The sequence below is a fragment of the Bombus pyrosoma genome, linkage group LG1 (genome assembly GCF_014825855.1).
Source record: "Bombus pyrosoma isolate SC7728 linkage group LG1, ASM1482585v1, whole genome shotgun sequence".
In the NCBI taxonomy this organism is placed as follows: Eukaryota; Metazoa; Arthropoda; class Insecta; order Hymenoptera; family Apidae; genus Bombus; species Bombus pyrosoma.
In genome coordinates, this window is record NC_057770.1 from 9,563,103 (window position 1) to 9,590,694 (window position 27,592).

Here is a 27,592-nt window from a genome sequence, read left to right on the forward strand (position 1 = left end):
ACGAGAGAATTCGACTTATGCGAGAAAAAAGGAGGCTTTCACTGAAAAAAGAAAAGAATAGTGCAACTGCAAAGCACATGCATTTCTGCACCTGCGGAAAAAATAGATATTATCGTGAATACGTAGTTCACTTTGAACCATTCGTTCTTTCCTTCTTTCATTTTTTCCTCATTATTTATCGTTTGCGAGAAAAAGGCTGAAAACTAACTACTAGCAGAAACGACCTGTATGTGCAACTATAGTAATAGCTTTTCGTTGTTTCTCGCTGTAACCATACATAATAATAGTACTAATCATTTTTTATGTTCTGACAATAATATTAATAACAATTTTCGTTGTATCTACATATACGCGTTTGTTTAGATATCGTTTAATAATATTACAATCTTAGTTGGAGTATTCTGTATCTTCTGCAAAACAATTGGATGCGTGTAAAATTGGAAAGATCGTACGTTTATTTATGCAAAAGCTATAAAGAAATTCAGATTTCTTTATCAAACGATTACGATAAAATGATATGAAGGATCTGATGTTACAATGACACGTGAATGATGCATTAATGACGAAAAAGGTTATACGTAGTTTTATGTGTTAGAGGGCGGGAATGGCACCCGCAGCGTTGATCGTTTCACCCTTCCGCAGTGTAGCGTAAACACCAGGCTATCTCGACACGATCCCCCGTATAATCTGCGAGAATTTTGTCCACGCTTGCAGTTTCGAATATTTGCATAAGCCCCGGGAATCCATGCTTTACGTGTATGAAGTGGCGAAGGACGAACAGCGCGCATATCAAAAACGAATATACCTGCTAACTGTGTGCGATTTACGTCCTGTCTCATAAAGCAAGAAATTCCCACTTCCCGTCATCTAACAAATGTCAGTTATCTGTAATTCAAAAACAATATAATTTTAAACTAAAAAAGTTTCAGTACTATCTTTGTTATTACTTTGTGTCAGCATAGATATTTTCTATTAACATTAATACTTTACAATGACATTATTTTATCAGGATAGTGAACACAAATACAATAGCATTTTATTTATCTGAGCTGCATTTATTATAGCGAAATTTTAATTGATACTCCATCATGGAATTAGTGTAAATTTACTTACAGCGTTACACGTTATTCTACTTATTATAACACTTACATACGTAATTAATTATATAGTTAATTAGGTACAACTATACCGTACAAACATCACAACAAAACATCATAGGTAGTGAACAGAATCAGTGAACCATTAAGATTAAATGAACCATTTGTCTCTTGGTCTTTAATCATCGGATAATTTTATATCCTAAAAATTCGCTAAGAATTAGAATCGCCGTTTTGAAATAGGAATAAATTACGATAATACATAAGTAATAATCGCAGTGTCTGGTGCATTGAAAAGTATAAATATGTTGTGAAATGGCAATGTTAGGCATTTAAATGCCTACTTTTAAATGCTTTCTCTTTGGAATTAAATCTAGCGGAGTTCGAGAACTTCTTTTACGTTGCCTCCACTTCTTTAAATTGTTACTAGTCGAACGAGATCTCTAACAGAAGTATAAAGGGTGGTGTACCGTTTGTATCCCGAACGCTTTGAAATTACTCGCGAACGAACAGTTGTCGAGTAAGCCTTCTGTCTGCCAGTAATATTCATTTTCCTTCGCCTGGTATTCGAGACTTCCGCATCGAGGCTGGGGATTTGAGTGTTCGAAGCTTTTTCCATTTCCTCGCAAATCCCTTGCGCTAACACGCATAGTGGTGGTCCGACTTAACTTACGTTTTCAACTTGTCCTTTTTCACTTTGCTTTTGTTTTCTCTCTCTCTCTCTCCCCCCCCCCCCATTCTTATGGCTCTACTAAAACCTCGTTTATTCCGGATATCACACGAGGTAAATCGAGTGTCAATCAATGGATACGAATGCTTTTTGATACTAGGAAAGCTTTCAGAGAACAAAACGCATGGAAAACGTTAAACGAACCGATTTCATTGAACGCGTCAATAATGGAATACGAAAAAGTATGGATTGTAACGTTCTGTTGTTTAACGATAATTGCATATTAATTCATTTCACTTATCCTACAATTCGACAAGCATTTTTTGTAGATGTGATCATTCCGTTGCGATTTTATCGTATTTTTTTTTACAACACGCAGTTCTATTTGCGCACACGCGTGATCACTTTTATGTGAACAAATTATGTGCAAGTTATACGGCGTATCAAGAAGATCTAAAATCTCAAGGATTTATCCTAAAAATCATTAAAAAATGCTTAATATCATGGACTTCATAACCAACATTTTAGATGTGAACAACGGGTCCGTATTTTTTATGGTGTTTCATAATGTGTTTAATGTATCGAAAATAAGAAAACGCGATAGGCTTATCTATATAATTTATCTTCTAATTAAATTAATATTGTTAATATTAAATAATATTGTTATATTTTGTGTTTGAAACATTCGCGAACACGCTCGTAATTTGTGTATCAAGGTTCAGCTGTTATGTAGTACATTTTCATGGTTTAATGGATGCAGAATATATCCATATTTTGAAACTGAACAAAATGAACACAATTGGAGGAACCAGAAAAGGTGCCCCTCTGGGATAGCTAACAGCTGCCGGCTTCAATGCCATAATTCCTAGAAATAAATATTGTTTCACCTACCTACAATGTATTTTCTATTCTTTTTTCTTTTTTAAACGTTTCGAAATTGACATTCGTCTGGAATAGAAATGAAAACGCAAAATTATTTCAACCTGAATACCAGAGGATTTCTACAGTAAAACGTTGATTTTTTAAATTTAAAGATGAAAGGTAATATCAGTAAATGCAAACGTAACATTTGGAACGAAGTGGAACAATTATTGTTATTACAGAATGAAATTATCGTTTTCGAGTTCTATTATTTCAAATAATTATGCAGTCCCTAATTTATTATATTATACGTGTCTTAATTATTTTGATGTTACATGTTCGTTATCTTCTATTTATTCTAAATGCGTCCGACACGTAGAAGGATTGAAATAGATACAATGTCGGTGATAATCATTATTGTTATATAATTGTTGTAACAGTAATATAAATACATATACCTATTATATATATGCCATGTGCATAATATACATCAAGTTCATAAATGAAAATATGGTAATGATTTGCGCATTATCGCGAAAATATTGGTACATAAATAATATAAGTAATTTAAAAATCGAATATTTAAAGTTGTAAATGTAAAACATTTTCCCTCTCTACGTTTTTCTACGGAACTTTAAAGTTCTCTGTCTTTATTCTACTTTTTCTATAATACTTTACTTAAGGTAATTTGTTAATACCGTTAATGGATATTGTTACTCGAAAGTTACAAATTACTTTTATGTTTTATAAGCTTCTACAACACCCGAAGTGAAGATAGTTTCACTAGAGGCTATATATCTAACAATGTTTTAATTAAAATAATGCTGCTGCTCCTTGATAACAGGCTTGATTATCTTTTAACAACTTCACGAAACTTTTCTCATCATCGATAGTAGTTTCTTGACAAATAATTTTCTATAATTTCTTTTCCAACCTAATAGACTTCTTTTAAAGTCAAATGCAACGATAGTATAGCAACATGTTTTCGTTAGAACTGGCTAAACTTTAGTCAGTTGCGTGTTCTTGTATCATAAACTGCAGATATTTACAGTATACCTTTATGGAAAATATTACAGTATAGAAATACAGAATACATGTAATATGCAAAAATATATAAAATGTATTTATTACGGTGTTTAATTTTATAGTAAATATTAATATATTTTTTTTATTCAGATTCGAGTTACCTATTTGTGTCTGTAAAATTTGTATAAACATTCGTCGCGTGTAGTTTTCTCGTGTCAAAATGAATAATTAAAAAGTAACAAAATACAATTCCATTAAAACAGCATAAGCAAATCAGAAGAGGTAAAGATAGGTCTAGATATTATGAGAGTTTAACAATAATTACTCCCTTATCCTGTACATAATGTATTCATTGTACATTCATATTCACATGTTAAACTAATTTCGTCGCGTGTAGTTTTCTCGTGTCAAAATGAATAATTAGAAAGTAACAAAATACAATTCCATTAAAACAGCATAGGCGAATCAGAATAGGTAAAGATAGGTCTAGATATTATGAGAGTTTAACAATAATTACTCCCTTATCCTGTACACAATGTATTCATTGTACATTCATATACACATGTTAAACTAATTTTAGATGAAGTTCAGTTTAGAGCATAATGCAAGCACAAAGTAATAAGTTTCTATTCTACTACGTTAGAGGTTGAGATACGTAATTCGAGACGTAAGTTATGACGTCCAGGATAATATGAAATTTAAATAATGAAGTTTAACGTAGAAGTTTCGTGCCAAAGTACTAGTTGCTTCAATTTGGGCGTGTAGTTCAAAGTCTTGCTGCATATTAAATTTCATTTTTGACAAATTCTTCTTTGAACGTGGCCTTGAAGTTTTCAGGAGTGTGGGTAGGTAAACTTCTTCAATACGCCATTCCCGCAAAATTCTGAACGTTCTTTGTATTGGACCGTACACCATCACTTCTTTGTTCGAGAAAATTGATTCATAAATCACAAGTTCTACCGATGCACGTAGCTTTACAATGTGTTTATTACCTTGATGTAAGTTTATAAATAATAATGAATTTTTCCGGAATATTTCAATAATATTTCATTGCATCATCGTTTTATAAATATTAATCAATCCTTCTATGGTAAACTTACCTTTCCTTACTTTTCCATTCTTTGTTTCCTACAAATCATATCGAATTATATTCTGATAAAGGCAATTGAGTTGACTTAGCAAGAATATATCTCAGCACAGTAATTTTATTAGTCTCCATTAACTACCATTTAGCTGCAATGTTTTATGCTTTTACTATAATACCCTTTTAAAAGGATTTCATATTACGCATGCTGGAAATACATATCGTAATTCAGTCTATTAGGTGCGATTCAAGTCATATGTACCGATATAACATAAAATATTATGCAGCGAAACTGTGTATTTTCTGAAAGTAAATTCGCTACGAACGTTCGAAACAACACGGTATTTTAGTCAGCGGAAATGGACGAGTATAGTATTTGAAACAATTTATTCGCATGAAAGAATTATATATGTACAATAGCTAAGATCATTATACGAATTTGTTATGGATTAGAATAAATTGGAAAGTGCAAGTTATAGCAAAGATAACGAAGGATGTGAGTGACAGCCCCTTCCTCTAATTTACGGTTGAAACTGACAGATTGACATTCTGTTGCAGTGTAATAAACGCGAATGCTTACAAATCCCCTTCTCTGGACATAGTATTGAATTACTATGGATGCTAAATGCTAAGGGAAGGAGGGTTGAATAAAGCACAGGGTTTCCCCGTTTCCCCATTGTAATTAACGCCTCGACGTAAACCTGTGCCAAAGCTGAAACCTCGTTCTTACGTCAGTGTTTAAAGTTATCTACTCGATTCCCTTTTATCTTAATTAAATGCAATTAATGTCTGTTTTGCTCATTATTATAATTAAAACTTTTTAGATCAAAGCCAAGTAACAGTCGAATTTCGAGCTTGCTAAGTCGAACATTTTCAATTAATGTACATATTTACTTTTAGACTATAAATCCAGACTATAAATTTTAGATTATTAATTATTAATTACTAATACTTTTCAATCTGGAACACAAAAAGAAATTACATGCGAGAATTTAGATTACATATGATTTGTTGTGTTTACCTATGTTTCTTGAAGAATTAGGAATGATTTATGTCCGTAACATTCAATTTTATAAAGTATTTTTATGTAGTATCTTCAATGGAATATATTGTTATTATATCCTAGTATTTGTAGTTTATTTACAATGAATGGATTGTACAAATATAGACAGAAAAACGATGGTAGTTTAATATGAACTAATAGCAATAACACGCTACAATCTAGACAACTCTCGACACAACGGATCCAACGTTCTCTCTCGCGCGGACCACACTCTCTCGACAACGCTAGCAGCACTATATCGACAACGCAACTCGCACTCTCTGACTTCTCGATTCACAGTCTTCGACTTCTCAACTAAAACTGCCCTCCTCTCGCATGTCTTTTGTCTTCTCGTAGACCCACCACACACGTGTCCTGCGACCGCTCGTGGCCAAAGCCACGTAGACCTTTTCTATAAAACTATTCATTTGAAGGACCGATGACACATTTACGGGCCCATCGGCACCTCGGCTCTCGGGACATTGTTTATGGTTAAAAACGCCTCGGCTCTCGCGACATTGTATGTGGTTTACCCGCTAACTCCTAGGCCTTATGTCCACGATACTACATTTATGAATTAAATATTTATGAATTAATTAATTCTTGTTTCCTATAGTAGGATCATATCGTATTACATTAAGGATATAATTGTATTTTTATGTAGGCAAATTAATTGCCGATTCTCTCTTAGTAATTTATTTTTTAATATTTTGTTACAGGTGAGAGAAATTAATCTTACAAATATTCGAGTAAACGAGAAATACGGCATCTCCGTAGGGTAAAGTATTATTAAAGCAAATAGAACAATATATTAATATTTTTAAGAAGAACACTAAATCTGAACGAGTTTAATATAAATGTTACGTTTATTTTAAAGATCACATAAACTCTATGTGCTTATATTAAATTTGCATTCCTCCAAGTGGCGTACTTTATACATGTGTTTGAAGAGACTTAAAAATTTGAAGAGCGTATAATATTCACGGGAAACTTAAGAAAACATTTGATCAACATGAGTCTGGTAACTTTTCAAAAATGAAGAATTCAATTATTTCCGCATAAAGGAATTTTTAGTTCAAAACGACGGCAAAATTTCTACCCCCTGATGCTAAAGTAAGCTTCTACCTATGTGTAGCTAAATTAACATTGTATATTTATAAACCATCTCAAAGTAATTCTGATGCATAGATTAAAGTACTGAAAATAATATAACAAGTACATCTTCTATAAAAATGATGAAAAATTTGAAAAAATTTCCGAACCTATTTCTACGTATTTTATAATATTTAATATAAATTTGATATTGTAGCAATTTATTATAGTTTACTAATGTTAACGTAATTCTGTAAAAATTTCGATCATTTTATTGTAAATTTTATTATTGAGAATCAATCTCATGAAATATCATACATGTACATATATCTTTTTGGAAATTATTATTTATTACAAATATTTGAATATCTTTATTTCCAATGAAATAACAAATATTTTCTGAAAAATACATTATTATACATTTAATGTTCGAAACCAGTAGCAGAAAAATTATCGTATTTATAAATAGGTGAAATTGCATGTACATATTTGAAATAATGCTTAACGAAAGAGAGACTATATAATACGTATAGAGAAGAGGTATAACTAAAAAAATAAAAATAGGAATATTTACATTCGCTTGCAGGAATCTATTATATGTAACCTTATTTACAATAGACGAACGTAATTACACGTTACTGTCACAACATGCTTCGCTCTAGAGACAGTATTTACTTAACGTGATTGATAAACAGTCCCTTGAGAGTCAGAGTACTAGTAGTACACTCGTGTTTCGGTCTGGTGGGCCCTCTAGGGATTGGAGAACGCTTACCTCACACGTCACAGAGACGTCGTACAGTGTAGGTACTTTACGACCCATGTTTCACCATGCCATTTATATCTTGTTTCATGTTTTCTTTTGAACTTACATACGATGCGTTGCTAACATCTAAATTATTCGTATCCTTCAATGTCTAAACGTTCTAGCTTTTCCTTAGAAGAGTTAATCCTTAATAAATTTCTGAATTATGCAACTTACCTATCGCATATTTACATATGTTGAAATAAATTGACTATGAAAATTTACTACAAATTTTTTTTGTAATTAGGTTGGAATGTAACTTTCAATCAATGGAAAGTCTATATTAGTATATACGTAATTGCGTAAAACAAGATTAAAGTCATTCGTTGTATTTAATAAGAACTTATTCTCAATTAATCTTTTAATTAGACGGCTTACCTCATATATTTATATACATATTTATATACCTCAGTTTCCCGGCAACTGCGGTACAATCGACGTACTTATACTCGTTTAGTTAAGAACTGGTTTGGTACACGCGCTGAAAAATTTTTCAGATCTCCTATCTTCGAAAACAAAGAGTCATGAAAAGTTTAATCAGCCAAGCTCAAGTGTACTAGATATATTTTCAATCTCGATTCTCTCGAAAACGAAGTTCAATACGAAAAACTTTTATCCTACATTTTTGACTTGTTTTTCCACGTAGAATCCTGTATATTTAGATCCATTTATTATAAATATTTTATAACCAAGATGGAATATAATATTCGATCCATAAAAACTCTATATTAGTACATACGTAATTCGTTATTTAATCGTATTGAAATAAGAGTCAGGTCATTAACTATATTGATTAATGCAGCTGATATTAAACTAAGCTGTATTTAATAATCGATTGTCCTTAACAGATAATTAACATCGATGAAATTTTATTGGAATTTTTATCGGATTCGTACATACAGAGGATGTTTGCCAGGAAAGTTTCCGACTAGTATTCGAATTGGATTTAACGAAGTTTCTTGCTTCGCGCGTTAAAATTCAATCTTCTCGGCGTAAAGTATATCCCGGCTTTTTGTTTCTCGGAAAGTAATTAAAGCGGGATTTCGCGTACCAAGCTGCGTCGTAATAACGTGGGAAAGGGATAGAAGCTAGAGATTCAGTTTACCCGTCGTTTTGTACGCGGCTGATCGCTGTAACAAAGGGGGATAAAAACGCACCCCTCATTCCTTGTTCCCTCCTCTCTTTTCGAAATTTCTCTTCCGCTTCAACATCATTCTGTACTTGTGGTGTACCGCGATACTCTCGCATATTATCACGGTGTCAAATAATCCCGTCGTCGAACGTGAATTTATGCCGCACACCCTACCAATTTCGTTCTCTATGAAACGTGTTCACCCTTACGAGACGTAACTCATGTTTTTCCCAATATTCTGTTCTCAACTTGTACCTTAAGATCGTAGAAATGGGAAGAGAAAAGAAATATACAAACGTCTCAAACTTTAGAAATATATATAATTTTAGAATTAAATTCATGAAAAATTAATTTTTCGAGAAGACTACCTTACCCTTACTGATTGTTAGCCTTCAAATATTCTGTTTCTACATCTGTGTACGAAATATCAAAGTCATGAAGTTTCTGAATTCCTCTATAGAATTTATAAATAGTATGGAATATTTGTAAATATTATAGATATAGATTTCTATAGATATAAATATTATAGATAAATATTATAGATATTGAGAAATATTTGGAAATATTAATTATTATAATAAAGCTGAAGTTAGGAACATTTTATAAACAACGCCCATAAAACAATCACGAAGTCTTTAAGTATTATATTTTTTGATTTAATTCTAATTTAATTCATTCCATTTTCATTTTATTTCGATTTAATTCGATGTGTCAGTTTGTTCTAAAGATATACCACTATTAGGTAAAGTATCTATGTCTATAGAATTATAAATGAGAGCCTGCAGCCGTCTGACCTACATTTCTTCCAGGAAAGGTGTAGATACATTTAGTATTGTGTATAGTAGTAGTAAAATAGACGTAGACGTTGTCTGTCACTGACCAGCGCGCTATTAATTATAAGAAAATTGTGATTGATCAGTGACACAGTACGAATGAGAGGTCCGAGCGTGCGAGAAAGACAGCGATAGGGAATTATCGAAAAATTCGATTCTCTTCAAACGATGATATCTCAGCAACGGAAAGTTGGATCGAAATAAAACGAAAAGAATTCTATAGAGGAAGGTTCATTCTTTCTAACGACTTCAACTGGACTCGAAGATCTTCATTAGTTTTGGAACAGTAATCGTTTAAACTTTTAGTAGTTTTAATAGATGTTATTCGTGTATTTAAGATTTCTCGGAATAAATGTGTATATTTCTTGAACAAAATAATGCCGAATAATGTTATTTATAGTGGTATTTATAATAATCCATATATTAATTACAATGCAGAAGGAAAAGTTGGAATATCGCTCAGCTTGCTCATTACATTGGTTGAAATGTCTTCCATAGAACCGAAATGCATCTGTTAAGCAAAATATAAATTTCAGAGGAGAAAATTGGCTTTTGCCGTTGCATCCGCTAAATTTGATTAAATTTTTATCCAGCTGCAATTATTAATCAACTCGTGATTAAATTTTTCAATCTAAATTTGATTTGATTCTTTTACGTGCGTTGGTTTCCTGTGTTTAAATATTTTCCAGGAAATGCTGAAAATTGCAATTTTGTAGCTAGATAATTATATTACCTTTTAAACGACATGAATATACATTTTAAATAATCTCTTTTTCATAGCATATAGTCGCATTAACTGCTTACATGAATTATTAACGACACAAAAAATGAAAGTGATTACAAATTAATGTACGTATAACTCAAAACATTGTAGGTATTTTAGTAATTCTTATATTGATTTATGTAAATCAATGAATTATTATTTTATTAATTTAAATTATTAAATTATTATTTTATTATTATTTATAGCGAGTTTCATATCAAATTATATTTTAAGTTGTATTTTGTAAATATTAATATACCTATCACCAGAAACACTTAAAATCAAAACCAGAGCCAGCGAGAATGAATCAGTTTGTGTGTTTATTCGTATAACGAGAGCTGTATTTCATTACATAAGGTAAACGCGTTGTACAAGTAGCTTTTAAAGGTGATCATCAAACAATCGTCGCGCGTTTAAAATGGAGGTCTCTGCGTCAACACGACTGATTCTGCATATTCTCTGACTACGCAGTTCCGGAGACAACCCCATGAGAATCACCTCAATCTACCCTCTGAGGATAAAAGTTGAGCTCTGTCTGTCTCGAGAGCCCCATCTAATGTTTGTCAGAGCATTGTATTTCCCGATGTTGTTTACCATGTTGTTCCAATGATGATAAACCAATCTTGTGGTCATTTGTATCTCTTTACGTTAATTTTGAAGATTCCGTTTTAAAAGAGGAATTGTTTCGTATCTCAAACTTACAGCAATACGGTCATATTTTTTCTTTCTAATTTTTGAACACCCGGTTTTTACGAAGAATTTTACAGGATAAAAATTTATTTACACTTTTTTAATACTACATAAATTAATTTTAAAAAACAAAAGTTATTTGAATACTTTAGACCTTCTACATTTATAGTATTATAGTATCTGTGTTATCTTTTTATTTAAATTTTCCTTATCTATTTAATAATCATTTATAAAAATGAATTATAAATATGAAAATAGGAAGATCAGTAAATCATAAAAATAAGAAAAAGGAGGAAGAGAAATGACGGAATTGTTGTTACATATAATTATTAGATTTTTCAATATTAACCATATAGAGAGTTTATTTAGCAAATTGTAGTATAATTTATTCGCGAAACATACGGTTCGATTGTTATTACAAACACAATTAATCTTTGTTATGACGCTGATATGACCCTGCGATGCACATTTATAATAAATTATGTATTCAATTTTAGTTGATATTAATTATTTCTCATTAATGAAAATAAACGTCGGAGCATTGAAATTCTGGTTTATTTTGAATTCATTTGTAATATATGGGTATAATTACACGATGATGCATTTTATACATTAGCATATATTTTAAACACGATTATACGAAACTGGTTTCAGTTATTAACAAAACATTAATTACACCTGTCGTTTATAAGTATATTTTCAGGTATGCACGTTTATAACTACGTAATTTTCAATACTGAAATATCAGAAGTCAAATCACAATAATTATCCGAAATTATTGGAATGCGATATTAGTGCGGGGAATCTTAAAAATTGAGTGTTCAAGTCATTGCATAAACTGAATCAAACTTGTGTCACCAACGTCAAGTTTAGCTAGTAGATATTTTATGACACAACGTCGTCGCCCTCCTTACCTAACTTGCCCTAATTACCATTTGAAAATTAAAGAAAACTAAAGTTTCATCATTTTCTTTGTCTCATCTTTGTTATCATTCTTCCGATTCAGAATACTTAGTTGTTATTTCGTAACAGTAGCACAAGTTTACCTAAGAGATAATACACGAGTAGAATTTCAAATACTTTGATGTATCTCGAAAAGTGGAGAAAATTCTGGATAGAGTGTTTTAAAGAAAAAATCAATTCCTAGAAAGATTAAAAGAATCCTTAATAACCGAAATGTTTAAATATGAAAAAAAGATCAAACCCAAATGAATAAAAGTTTGTTGTTCCAAAACTTTGTCCCCTCATTATTTATTTCTCAACGTATACGAATGAAAAATATGGGAGAAAGTCGGAATCCTGCGAAAGTTGGCTTAATAGGATCCCTGTTTCGACATGGATCTGGCATACAGTTTAATAATGGAACCAGCATCCCATCTGTCTTTTGAACAGCGTGCTGCTGACAACCGAAGGTATGGGTTCTTCGAGACAAATGAAACAAAAACAAGTGACAGTACAAATAATAAAATAAAGGAAGAAGCTGGCACGGTCGGATAACCGTGCCTACAATAAATCTGTCAACATAGTAAAATATGCATCCGACGAAAGCGTGCGTCCTGCGCAATCAGAGCGCGAGCCTGGAACAAATGTACCCCACCAACCGAATGTCGGTCGTTATCGGAAAATAGTTTTGCGGCTCTGAATCGTAACGTTTCTCGTCAAGGGCGTTCCAAGCTCTTGCTATCTTCCACCCAAGGATTTCTCGGTATTACTTCCGTGCAAATTTAGTACCTACGATCAGTCATTTCCGTAGAACTAGTCTAATATTAGCTCGATATTTTACCTTCGTTAGGATGTCGAAATAAGAATGCTAGGGTATCAGAATTAGATTTTAAATATTGAAATGTGACTGTCTTCTGATTCAAGAACCAAGTTCGGAGAGAGGGGAGATCGAGAAGATTTTGGAAATAGGAAATAAATAGAATAATTGGCTGTATCTTATGTTTAATCTGTTTTACATCGCCTGGTAATTTCATTTTCTTTTATCCTTCACGTTGCTTCGAATAAAAATTGAGTCAAATTTATTAACACGTTGACTGCCAGACGAATTTTCCATGGTTTGCCCAAGGCGCCGACGTGAACTATTCATTATGCGATGTATATTGTGTTGAAACATTATTTGCAGTAATTAAAATGAGTTATAAAATCATGCTTGAAGCATTTTTCGTGGTGAGGGCCACCGGTGACCCACAATTATTACGATTGTCCTTTTTTCAAACAATCGTGCTATGTACTTTTAATATTTGCTGCGTCGCCGATCACCGGTGGTGACCCCACGGCGCTATAGCCAAATCGAGTACCGGTCACCGGTGACCCCCATGGCAGTCAACGTGTTAAACTTTCCTCCGAATTTCAAAGGCTGTTTATATTATTTGGAAAGTTAACTATTCTTCTCACAGCGTCGTAGTTTTTACACTGCAATATGACGCGCTTGATAATATTGATGTCATCATCTTGGCTTCTCGAGAACAGTCGTGTAACTGGTGCACTTGCACTTTGTACATGCACTTTGTGCTCGCACTTTCGTAAACATTGCAGTTTACTTCTTCAGGGCAGACCTTAAACTGCTTCAACAAGTGCAAAATACAAGTGCATCATGACAAGTATGACAGTAGCTGGTACATTACATTTTTCACAGATTGAGTGTTCTTGCTTGTCTAATAAATATTTGTTAATTAGAGCCGCGTGAACTATTATCATTCTATCGATTCAAGTATCGTACGGTTAATTGGACTGGGAAATTTTTTCCACTCGATATCATTTCCTCGTGTTAAGTATCCACGGATGGATAGCTCAGTAATTTCTTGCAGTTAATCAGCGATTCAAATGTATCCCAGAAATACACCCACTGTCTCTTGAAACTGTAAAAATTAATAAATTTGATAACAATTTTTTGAATATTTATTTATATTTTTGTAACTCAGAAGACGTAGTGAATGCAGATATCAATCTAAAATTAGGTTGCACGTGAGATGTCGATAGCAGAGTCTCGAAGCGTCGTATGTAACCTCTCACCTTACCGGTTACATCAAAATACATGACCTCAAAACTCTTTCGAAACTGTCCCCACGGTTTTTCCTCCGGAATGTGGGTTAGTAATGCTTCGATGTGATCTTGTATCGTATGGAACTTATCCAGTAGCTGCACGTACCTGCTGACTCGAGGGATGTCGACTAATGTGGCCGTACCATGTGCGCCCCAGTTTTTAAACTTCGTGAATATTACAACAGAATAGTAAACTTCCAGTTAGAGTGGTAAACCTTTGCATGCATCACGGTCTTTAAATAAATAAATACTTGAAATGATGGTTTCAAAAAGATGTAACAATCGTGTAATTTTTATATGTATTAATGCGTGATTTCGACATGTGATCGATCATTTTGGGATTATCGAGATTTTGGGATATTGCGTTAATGCTATAGCTGGATAAAACATAAAATCAATCTGAAGGTAATATACTCTGGTTGATTTTAAATTAAATGGCGCTATCTACTGGTTTCCTTTGAAAGTTACTTTGATTTTGGGGGTAGATTGGTGTTCCCAGCTCACGTATTTAGAAATTCCAAGCTCACCCTCTGACTTCGTTAATACTATTACTCCTTCATTACTCACCGCTATCAATTGCCTGCGGATATTAAACGGGGTTTCATCTTTTAATGAAAGAAATTTAATTACCGTAAAACTAAATGGGCTGTTTTAATACTATTCGGTGTATTATATAATCAAATTATTTGTAAGAAATATTTGTAAGAAATTTGCGTCTCCTTTATTATATTACTATCGTTTATTAGAATATTGTGACTAACGTTTCAGACACACAAATGTATTAACAACTAGTTAACGTTAGTTCTGCAGTGAAATGTTTCTGCCATAAACATTTCGTTATCGTATACTTTACTACTGCGATTTTTTTCATAAAACTTCCACTCATAAAAATTCCACTAATTAAACCATATTAATTCCTTATAAAACTATGATAAATATAATATTGATTCTGAGTGATTCTGTACGAATATAAAAATATTGCGTTACTAATAACTGTTTAAAACGTACAAATTATATCTTTCGTTGTACATAATTTCAACATTATATATTGCAACAGTTAAAGTATAATTAATTAATACGATTAGCTTACAATTGGAAACTATTTAGATGCTATGCTCACAAGAAATAATTATGCAGCTACTTAATAAAAAAAGATGTCAAAAATTATAGTAGATATATTGCTTAACGATGATACGAAACACAAATATTTATCTCAAATTTTACTTTTCTTAAACATTACCTAGCAACCTGACTCCTGATATATTCCAAGAAGCTGGCACGAGAGAAATCGATCGATAAGCGAGTCGAATAACAAAGTATAGACTTCGTTGCTGGAAACGAGATATCAGCAAATAAATGCGTCGATGATGCGCCATAAAAGGCAGTGGCAGTGTATACTATCTAGCAAGCGACAGGTTCCAAGTTTACAATTTAATGCATGTTAAATCGCTGGAGTAGAAACGAACGCCGCGCCATATATAATAGAAGGTAACGTGGTTCGCGAACCTCAGTCGTCATCGCTAAGCGAGAAAGGGTTGACGTCCTGAGAGTTAGATAGATGAGACCACGTCGCAGCATTATTGCTAGATAGGCAGTGCAATTAAAAGCTAATTAAAGCTAAAGGATGAACAACGTAAGTGAATAAACCAAACAACCGGCGTACGAGAGAAAGATGCACAAAGATGAAGAGGACTGTTTCACATTAATTCGACATACGAGACATACAGTAGGCCTTTGTATTAATATCACGGATCTACTTTGCGAATATGTACATACGACGAGTAAACGGTAATGATTTAAACGAATTTAATGTCGCTATTAAATGTTGGTGGGTCTATGATATTAGTGGAGCATGTAACGTGTATAAACATTTTGAGGAAAATCTTCACACGTTTTCGGCTTTCTGTATGTTCTTGTTCAGTCACATGAAAGAGTGTACAGAATTGTAGCTTTTTATTTTGAACGGTTTTTAAAACATCCATCGTTTGAAAAATTGAATGCGATCTGTTTTGATGCGTTAGCACTTCAAAATCCATTCTTCCTTTGCCGTTTTTCTGAAATTTCCATATAGAGAATACGGTTTATTGTAAATTTTGACGTAACTTAAAATAATACTCCCAAGTTTCGGAAATGAATGTCGAATAATCTGAGCAGGTTTCAATATCTTCTTTCTTACTTGTTAGGTGCTCTCACAAAAGTATCAATTTATATCGAAGATCTGTAGTTTGGGTGTAATTTGATTTAATGAAAACCGTTTGCTGTATAATTCAAGTAGAAGAATTAATTAACAATACAAAATTCAGCACGTGTTGCCACATATTGTTGAATAATACATCTATGCTAACCCGATTTTGACGCCGAGGAAAATGTAGCTAGTTGTACGAACATACTGAGTAAACTTGTTTAATACGTAGTGGATAGAATATTTTAAAAGTTGCCAGTTTAATACTTAAAATATTTACAAAATTTTCTTCGAGCCATCCTTTAAGTTTGCTTTTTCATAAAACGGATACTAGTTAATAAAAGTTGACGGTTTATCAAAAATGCTATTGCTTTATCTTTAAAGAATCATTTATTTATGCAATTATAAAGCTTATATAAGAAATTATTTATACTCGTAAGAAAATGTATATATTTGTTTAATAGATTTCAATAGATAATTCTATCTTATGGAATATTTCAGATTTTATGTACGACCCATACGATAAGTAGTATTAATTATACTTTCGTACAGTAATCATCCAGGAAACTGACATTAGGTTGATGCATACGAAATACGCAAGCTTCTCAGGCAACCGAATACGTTCGAATTATTAAGAAAATTGCCAAAAGTAAAATTTGACAAATTCCATATTGCCTATATTGCCAAATTCTATATAAATTGTGAACCTTGTGCTTCTTACGTTACTAATATAGAAGCGATTGATGCGACACTAAACGACAGAAATAAAAAGAGATGCTTTTCTAAGATAGCACCGCGCACAAGGAAGTTATGCAACAAATCTATAAAATAAAATAGGAGATAGGGGCAAGTTGATTGACCATATAACGAATTTCAACCTTGGCCGTTACTACCGCGACGAATTTCGTGTTAGAAGCGTGGAAACGCGCGTGGTATGCAAATTGCTTTAATTTATACCGTATCTGGAGACTGTTGTTTGGCCAGGTTAGCGACTGCTAGCCAGATTGGAGAGAGGTCGAGGTCTGGCGAACGTGCCTGAGCATCGATTGCCACGCTTTGCAGCGTGCTACTTGTACCGTGGAACCCGATGATCTGTGACTATGCGTGCTTGACTACTGTTGCTACCATCTGTAAATCGCCATGCACGCGAACATGCGTGCATGCGCGAACAGCTTAAGTGCTGTACCTTTTTACCCCGTTCTTCTTTTTTTTCCTATCAGCTATTGGATTCTGTGGCAAAATTCGTTCGTATTTCTTTGAGAAAATGTCAAAGAGTGCTACTTTCTTAGAAGATTTATGTGTTTAATCAACGATATACGTTATCTGTGGAAGCATATGAACAGTTGGTCGTTCTAGTATTTAAATGTACTAAGTTTGTTTTTAATTAATCAATCCACGTATGTCTAAGTGATATGAAGAATACAAGTTCATGATAAAATTCTACTTAGAAAGAGTCGTAACCGGGAACAATAATATTAAACATCATAAACTCAACTTTTTCAATTTACAAACGAACGAAGATAGAATTGTTAAGAACTGGAACGACAACTTGTAGGGATCTTGTTTGAATATATTGTGCGTGTTGTACGAAGCACTTCGAAATTTCATTAGCACTGAGATGAGATCCGACTGTCATGATTATATTGGTGAAGTTTGAAACGAACCTGAGAATGTACATAGAAGCTACAAGGTATCCAGTCCAAGTATATGTATCACAGTCGTGTCTCAAAATTTCGAAATATTTCATGTAATACATACAACATGGACATAAAATTTGTCTATCGTAAGTGTTAAAATATCGTACTTTCCTTTGCCAGTATACATTGCAATTTTTATTCTATATTCACAAAAACCAAATTTGGCTACATTTCATACGAATTAAACCATTAAAGATCCAGCAATAATTACTTATAATATTCTAAATTTCTTCTTATTAAATCAATCAAATTTACTATCTCTTGTCACGAACAAGTTCTGCGTGTTTTGTACCATCCAAACCAGAAATCAGCGTATAGACATAGCAGCGTTGCACTTCTGCGAATCGTGTGGATTACTAGGCACTTGCTTCCGTACGTTCGATAGCAGCAGACATGTCATAAACTCGTAATATAGCGTGTTGCTAATCAGTGAATACGAAGCTGCTTCCCTTTGGGCCTGACTCTGTCGTTGACCTGCATCTCTAACTCGTTAACTTCCGAACCACTTTGATCGACAGAGTGCTACTGGGTTCAAAAGGACTGTACAGCTGACACGATTACCAATTTGCTAATCAGATTAATGATCATCTACTATTTCCTTTTTCTACACTATCATCTACTCTTTTTAAACAAAAACTAAGAAAGAAATTAGAATCTTATAAAGCAGAAGTCTAGGACTGTATGTTATGTAATTTCGCAGTTCGAAAAGGTTGGAAGACAGATTAGAAAACCAGGAAAAGTATAACTGAAACTATTTTGCTAAAGTATAATCGTATAATATTTTATTTATTTTATAACATTTAGGTTATTGCTTTTATCGAACAAGTCTGAAAGTGTTATATTGTATTGAAATTGCTTGAAAGCCTCTCTGGCATACACTGTATCAATTCCGTTGTTAAGAGTAACAATTAAACTAAATTGAAACATCATTTACTCCATGTAATAATAGATATATAATTTACACGAGTTTCAGCCTATACTTCCTTTTGTTAACGATATTAATTATCGAAATAGAAAAAGCTTGAATTTAATAATCTTATTTACGATATACCGCATAGCTGCGTGTAAACGCGAAAATGGTTCTGCACCGTGTATTGGCATTTGACCAAAGCGATCGACCGAATAAATTACATCGCCCGGTAAATTACTTCCTCTGCTCTGACAAATTACAAGGGATAGCCTGTTTTAATAAAGGTAAAATCCAATTTTTTATACATTCAGTAGCAAATCTATTTCCATTTAGAATTTCTTTCCAGATACATTTAAATGAAAATGTTTCTTCATCAATTACAACAGATTATTATTATTATTATTATTATAACAATATTTGACTATAGAAATAATATTTAAAAGTTACAAATCCAGACTATTATATTTCATAGATTCCTTTTAATTTAATTATTTTCTTCGCAGATTACATAATTTCGAAAGGCGATTTCCCAACGATAGAGGATATTCTCCTTCTGAACGTACCAAGTTAATACGTGTTGTGAATTTATATCCTGGCAAATAGATTTAGAGAATTAAGAGTATCTTAATCATTCTTTTTATTACGAATCGTGCCGCGTTATTCATTTGAATGAGAATTCTGAAATACCACCGGTCGTGGACCTTTTTATCGTGCTCTCGTTGGTTCGCAAACCGACTGCTGCATAATTCATGGTATAAACGGCGTCAGCGAGCCGCGAACTGGACGAGCAAAGATCCGTAATATCGAAGAGACCTCGGTGCATCACAAACTCGCAGAGGCACCAAAGACTTTCCAGGTGGATTCGACTTCAGAAAAGAGGATTGGCTCGGCAGAAGTTGGAACGGTTAACAAACGATATCTATAACTGCGGCAGGCCACGCTGCATTAATTTTACAATAGTTGACAATGCACCAAGTCTTACATGAATTCCAACTTTGCACCCCGAATTTTTTTCTATTTCCTTTACGCTCAATTATCGTTCGTTCCAGATGCTGAGAAAATTCTTTTAACATCATTGTGCGATACGTATAGGACTATGGATACGTATCGTGTGAAATTTAAATTGTTTATTTACAATTTCTTTAATGGCATATTAATATTAAATTAAATAAACAATTTGTCCAAGTATTCGTTATTTTAAATATTGAATATTATTATCAGAATTCATCACGATTTATTCTGTTTATTTATTAATTTATTAGCAATCTCTCTGTTTAGAGAAACTGATGAATATTTTGAATGGCTAATTAATTTCCTAAATGACAAAACTGCCCCATACCACAAACGATAGCTTCTTTTGTTACGATAACTTAATATTCTACGATAGCTGTAACGAAACATAAAATTGTGCCGAATCTTTCTATACGTAATTTTGTAACTAATTATATTATCCATTAGAAAATTTAGCAGCAAAGCGTATTTCAATAATTTGATTGTACATTTATGATTACAGTACACAACATCGTTTGGTAAACTCTACGTTACCAGTAGTTATAAATTTCGAGAAGCTACTGTTATATAGAAGGTCAATTTCCTTTGGTATTAATCGTAAAACTAAGCTACGTATAGATAGCTTTACGTCAGGATTGTATTGTTATCAGATGTTGTAAAGCCAAATACCCAGAGATTGCCAACGCAATCTTCGGTACTTTGAGGATGCCAATTTAGCTTAGAAGCCTAATTCCATAGTCTCTGCCTATTGTGCATAGAGAGGAAGCTAAGAGGATTATAGTCGTACATAATCAATGAATTATGAGATTGACCAAGGGAGAAATGACAGACAATAAGGGTACGTTTATATTATAACAAACTATTGAGTATGCACTGTTTGCGAATCAAATCATCTTATATTTATATATACATTTATATATACATTTTATATATATATAGATATATAGATTGTATAAAAATATATTATATGTGTTCGGAACAAATAAATCTATCACAGTCATGATATTCAATCGTTTTCAATAAACATTCGACATAATATTCAATAAATTAATAGTATCATGCTATTTTCATAATACTGATTAATTTTGTTCATAAGTAAGTGCTAGTATTTTTCCTCTTTATATGGAATTATTTTTATTGGTTTCAAATGTTAGAGGCTCTAAATTTTAACCTGAAGTAATAAAAGCTTAATTTTAAATATCGTGAAATATTAATCGGGGTAAAAGTAGGCGAACTTATACCTGGAATTCTGAGTCATGTTTCGATTATATTTTAACTTCGCTAAATATCGATTGATTGAAACGGAACTTTTATTATGTATTTCCTATGATCTGAAAAATAACTTTCTTTAGAGGCGAGAAGTTTCATTTAGAAAGTAAATAGGTGTTAAGATCCTTTTACGCACCTTGATACGTATCTATGTGTCATCGCTACAAGAAATAATGAGAGTTCCGAAGGAGCTCAACAAATTTAACACGATTTTCCTTTCCTTCTGTCTCACTGAACCAGAAAATGGTATGCTAGAAGTTCTTATTGGTCACGTGTGTGTAATATGACATTAGGTAAAAAATGAGAGAGATTTCTCCAAATCCTGGAGCTTAAGTTGAACAAATCTAACCATAAAATAAATCATATTGCATTAAGCATTATTACACAAACTAATTCGAATGTTGTAATATAATTTTGATTCATTTAATTCAAACAGAAAATTTATGAATGATGTAATTTTTTTATTGAGTCTTAATTTCTCTATGGCGTTTTGGAATTCAATTTTGAACAGGTGATATTTCATTAACCAAAATAAAATAAAAGTCTAAAACTCCAATGATATTTAAAGAAAAGAATACATAGCATTTCACAAGATAAAATCAGTAGTCTTGATGGATAAAGTTAATATATTCTTGTTACCTTTTAAATACTAATCCATATTAATCCATAAAATTTGGAATAATTCGGAAATTAATACTAGGACTTTGAAAAATTAAATAAGAGAACTGAAATTTACATTATTTAGCTACATTTATAACGCGCTTAAAATTCATTATCTTAGTGGTACAAGCCTTTCGTTCGTAGTTTCCTCTGTTCTTTAACATCATCATTTCTATCCTACACTTATTGCTCTCAGGTAATATAAGGAAAGCGCCAATACTTATCTTGTTATTAATGGTCATTTATAAAACGTCTTGTCTCCTAGATACAAGGAACACACAGTGATATTGCTATCTCAATTACGATGAAGGTAGCTTTCGGAGAATTCATGGCATGTAGTGTAATATTACCACGTGTAGTCACATAATACTGCTGCTAACACTGGGTGTGCGGAGACATACACCGTATTTTATACACACATACATTCTCTCTTGTATTTTTCTTCACTTTAATTTTATTCATTTATTAAAGATTATATTTTAACGCTACGTTTTATTTGGAATTTTTTCAGTCAAGTTTACTGATTTATTGATCTCCTCTTTTCAGCATTGCCATTATGAAAGCTAATTCCAAGGATTTGTTAAATATTCTTTTCGTCATATCTGTTTCTTCTTCCATCTAGATGCTACAATTCTACGAAGGTTAAAGAATAATCTATTTCTTCTTTTAATCATAAAACTTATACTTGTTTCTTTGATTTATTCAGTGCCTTTAACACATTCTTTGCGAAAGAATAATCCGTAATTTTCTCCAACATTTACAAACAACCTCACCATTTGATCCTCTTTGAACTGATTAATTTCATAATATATATCTACATAATATTATTAGTTGCCAAGCAAAATTACGAACATTGAGAGAAACCTGCGAAATGGTATTTCTAGTAAGGTAGGGTTTATCAGTTTGTTAGTAAGGTACGCGTATAAACCTGACAGAGGTCGGAGAGCCACCAGGAATACTGAAAACGAGGGCGAACCTGATGCGAAATCAAGGAGCTTGTAGGATGGAATCCTGGTAACCGCAGGAGAGTGAAACTTTGTAAACGAACCCGATGTGAAATCAGAATGTCACTACAATGAAAGTTTGCGGACGAATCTAATGTAAGTTAAGAATCTCTTAGAAAATCGGAAAACGTATAGATGATGATGGTGTAAAAATTACGAAGCTATAGAAAGAAAGAAAATCTATTTACAGATGACCGTAAATTTAGTTGAAATTCGATGCGCGATATAGAAATCTGTATATTTAGAAATTTATTTTTATAAGAGAAAATTTTCTATCCGATTGCTTAACTTTGATTTCAATTTTAACCATTTTATATATCAAATTCATTTCTGACTTCACTTCGATTTTAACCATTCTTCCAAATATGAAATTCGTTTATGATTCGCAGTATATATAGAAGTGTCTGTGAATTCACTATATTGAATTAGTATAGCGTATAGTTTGCAATTTAGCCTTGCAGATACGCTATGTATTGTACAGGCTAACAACTGGATATCTGTACACAAAACTATACGAGTTGCAGGTAATACACAGAGACGTGAAAATCTCCTTCGATACTTCTCTTTAAGCCTCTTTCGTTTCTCGCCACGCATGCCGAATTACTTCATTAACTCGAATACATCTGTTCCGAAGCACATTCTCGATAGAAAACAGAATTTACCCTTTCTGCAGTATTAATGCAATTCGAGCAATAAAATTCTATTGCAGTACAGACAAATACCTATCATATCGTGAATGTGAACAATTTGGAATGTTTAAAAGGGAAGGAATATTGTTAACTAAATGCTACACTTCTCTTTATACTCTTGTCTTTCTTTGTTCAGTTATTTGATAATATTGATTAGTTGAAAAAAATTATTTGGTAAGACATGAAAGCTGAAATGATATTGCATTACTTGTCAGTTTTTAATAAACGCGATAGATTTCAGTATTGACAGTTCAATAAATTACATATTGATCAAATTCAATATTTTCGAATTCTGGACATTTATTTATTTATTAATGTCATTAGTAAACTAAGGTTTAATAAATAAGAGAAGGATTTAAAATTTCGTTAGAATTCCAAGACATAAATAACGTTAGTAAACTGAAACGAAAAAGCGAAGCACTAATATTTTACAAAGTGGAATTAATTGATTTGTTTCTTAAGTAACTTATATGAGAATACAGAACTTAATTAATCAATGATAGATCAAAGGCAAATAAATGTTATTTTATTTTATTTCGTCCCTTTATATAAAAATTATTTGCGCAATGCAGTGTCGCCTTTCTCTACTCGCAGTTACTCATAGGTAGGTGATATCTCGTTATTTCCTTAATTTCTTCAGACGTATAATTAAGAATGTAATAAAAAAATTCCTTCCTTATTCGCTTGAAGAATGTGAAGAGCGTACCCACTAAAATTACATCTTCCGGCAGGGCGTTCCGAATAATATCCAAGTGTTTTATTAAAAGAATGGACATCGGTGTTGGTAAAAGTTGAGTTGAAACGCGACTAGGTGTGTTAACGCATTTTCCTCTGAACTGAAGGAAGAAAAAGTGATTCGTATTCATTATATTACGCGAACAATGGCCAAGTTCGTTGCATATGATTATCGGATACTCGTTTCTTTCCGCGCAGACAATTTTCCTTTAATAAACAGATACAGCTGTAGTAGCATCATATGCGATGGAGGTAACATTACGTTTTTACGATACGCGCCAGTGAATAAGTAGTGTGACTGTGTTTTAAATTACAGTATATGTTAATACTTCAGAAAAACTCTGTATTATTTATCGTTTTACTATATTCTTTAATTATCGGGATACACTTTAAGTATCGTTCTCAATCGATAAAATAAATCAAAGTGCTTTTCTGTGACTTCAATGAAGAATTCGATAAATCAAAATGTTTTTTTATGCTCATAATTCGCGACAGTTAAACTTCAATATTTTCTTTTTATACTTGCTTTTTTCTTTGTTTGTCGACGACTCGTCAATAGCCCATGTCATCGACGTGTCACCAACCGAGGAACACATACACGCGCTCATATACACACATACGCGTCTCACCTTTGCGCTTTGCACAATCAAATTTTAATCACTTTATTCTTCGAAAAACCTTCTCCATCTACCTGAAATCTTCTTGAAACAGATTCGATATTCACTTCTGCTCGCCGACGTTTCCCATAAAAAATGTTAAGCTAACATTCGCTGTTTGTACTACTGAAATTGAAGGTAGAAGAAAAAATGCTAGATATTTGACAAAGAATATTTAGAACATAGTATTATACAAACGAACATAAACGTGAATTCTTATCGCATCGATTTTAAAATATAAGTCTTTCTTAAAAAATATCCAATCATCTTTCTTAAAAAATATCGCGATTTAATTCACAAATTTACCTTGGAAACTCGATTCTTAGACGGAATCGCAAACGTAAGGGCAGCACGCGTGATGGAGTTTCGCAACAAGCTTGTTTCTCTCGATCAAGGAGAGCTCGTCGGAGCGTAAGATTTCCAGACAAGCTGCGACTCTACAGAAACGCCTTGCACAGGAATGCTTTTACCTGAAGCTCACGTGTCACTGACAGCAATGCAAGAGTCGTTCTCATGTACATACGCACAGGTATGCGAATAGAGGTATGTAGATACGTATTTCTGAGAATGTATCGTGTCTGTATATACGCCACTACGTAGAGTTTCCTGTGCAGCTACGTGGTCGAAGGTTTGTTCCGTAGACACGTACACGTAGCACAAAGCTGCGGACCGTGAGACAAGCTTTGATCGCCTGGTAGAATCGTGTACACAGTAAATGCACTTGGACGTTAGTGCAGTGGCATGTATGTGGCAGGACGCAACATGGGGATCGTAGGAACATCGTCTACCGTTCATGGTCTTACTACCTACGCACCGTCCGTGGCAAGTCTTCCATTAGTATAAAAGCAGAAACACAGTTACACTTTGTTTCAACGTATGCCGCGCCATGAAATTAGTATTAAATTGCTAGTTACAGGTCCTGTTAGTTCTGATTGGTGGCGTTTGATTTACGTACCGTGTAAAATGCTAAATATGAAACATTATATAGAAAATATGTTAAATGGAGCTATAATATTGCAGAACATGACGTTAATTGGTATTTAAATATGCCAACAATGTGTGCCATTTTGCTATCACAATGTTTTAATCGGTGTTTGAGTACGCCAATCGTGTTGTCTCTACGATATTTGAATTTATACAATATTTATTGTTTATAAAGTAATTGCGACGAATAAGATAATAAAGCTGTCGATAATTTGTTGAAGCAATTGTTTGTCTAATAACTAGGTGTAATGTAACAGAAAATGTTCTCTGAAAGTTTCTTTTATGAAGAAATTACTATACGAAGTAATCATTATATCTTGGAAATAATTATTGAAATGTAAGTAATTGTACAAAATATGACACTGTTCAAGTTAAATGCAGGAATAAATTACAAATGTTAGAATAAAAATCGTTTTTCCCTATTTAAAAGCAATTTGACTGTTCTTGGATGTTTCAAAAAATTCATTTGGAATTTCGTCTTCTCAAATCACCAATATTCGTCTATGTATTAACATATACCAATCGTTTTACATATTATTTATTGCCATTAGTAATAATATTTTATGAATCACTATACTTTTAAATTCACAATAAAATATACAATTAATTTTTTGATTATTTACTTCCTGCTTTTCTCAATACTGAATAAATTTTAAACATATATGTATTATGATGTTTACGAATATTAAGACTGTTATAATATACAAATATTTCGATATAAAATCACGTAATATTTCAGACAGACATAACGAAAATAACAATCGGCGATACAGAGATTTTTGGTCTTTCGGTCCACATAGTGGTATGTATCTGGGGATAAAGCACAACAGTTGGTTGCTACGGAAATTGTGCACCTGTCCAGTTTCCATGATCTCTCTATTATCCGTTCCCTCTTTCTCGTTAGCGAACATGCAATATATATTGGAAAGCTAGACGACGCGGAGGTAGGTCTGCATATAGAAAAAAGAAATAGGTGATTGAAGCTTCGAATACCAATATTCGTTTGATTGAACCGTCTTGCGTATATCTATTCAAATATAGTCTGCGTATATATAAATCAACTTCTATTAAATTGGTAAACCAATACGCATACATATTGCGTATATACAAGCGTTTATTAATCAGAAAAAGCAAAAGTAATAATTACAAAAGATACGGTAGATGTGGCTGCGAACAATACTACAGAAAAATTAAGATGGTTTCCTCAGCACATAAAGTATGGGTTTTCTGCTTGTAGGATGTCGTATAGAATTGCTTTTATTGAGAGAAAACCGATCCATAAATTCCGACCTATGTATATCGATGTATATGGGCTTACAATGCGCGAAGTTACGGTTAGATAACTTTTATGAGAATTAACTGACAAAACGCTGTGATGAGTTAGTTTTTCAAAGATACAATACGTGAATATTCACCACTAGTTTGCAAGAATTAAAATCGATCTATCTGAGATTGATTCGTGTTTATTAACTTCTAACTTGGTAATTATAGAAATTTCTGGTTCGAAGATAATCCACCCGGCAGCCTAAAAATGCACGTCATTCCAATTACAATAATATAGAATCCTTAAATATGAAAATGACTTGTTACTAAAATTTGTTACTAAAAATGTGATCGTTTTACTATTTGAAAATTTTATTATCCATATATTTTTATCT

At 32.6% G+C, this 27,592-nt stretch overlaps 1 protein-coding gene and 1 long non-coding RNA gene across 2 annotated transcripts in view; both read left to right on the plus strand.

The window, feature by feature from the left end:
• The window catches only part of LOC122568232 (leishmanolysin-like peptidase), a 203,400-nt gene that overhangs the window by 103,337 nt on the left and 72,471 nt on the right, over positions 1-27,592 (plus strand). The gene's annotated exons all lie outside the window — the stretch shown is intronic.
• LOC122568359 lies at positions 22,006-26,207 on the plus strand. Its single transcript, XR_006317074.1, has 4 exons — positions 22,006-22,507; positions 22,769-22,966; positions 25,277-25,493; positions 25,565-26,207. It is a non-coding gene; the product is annotated as an uncharacterized LOC122568359 (long non-coding RNA).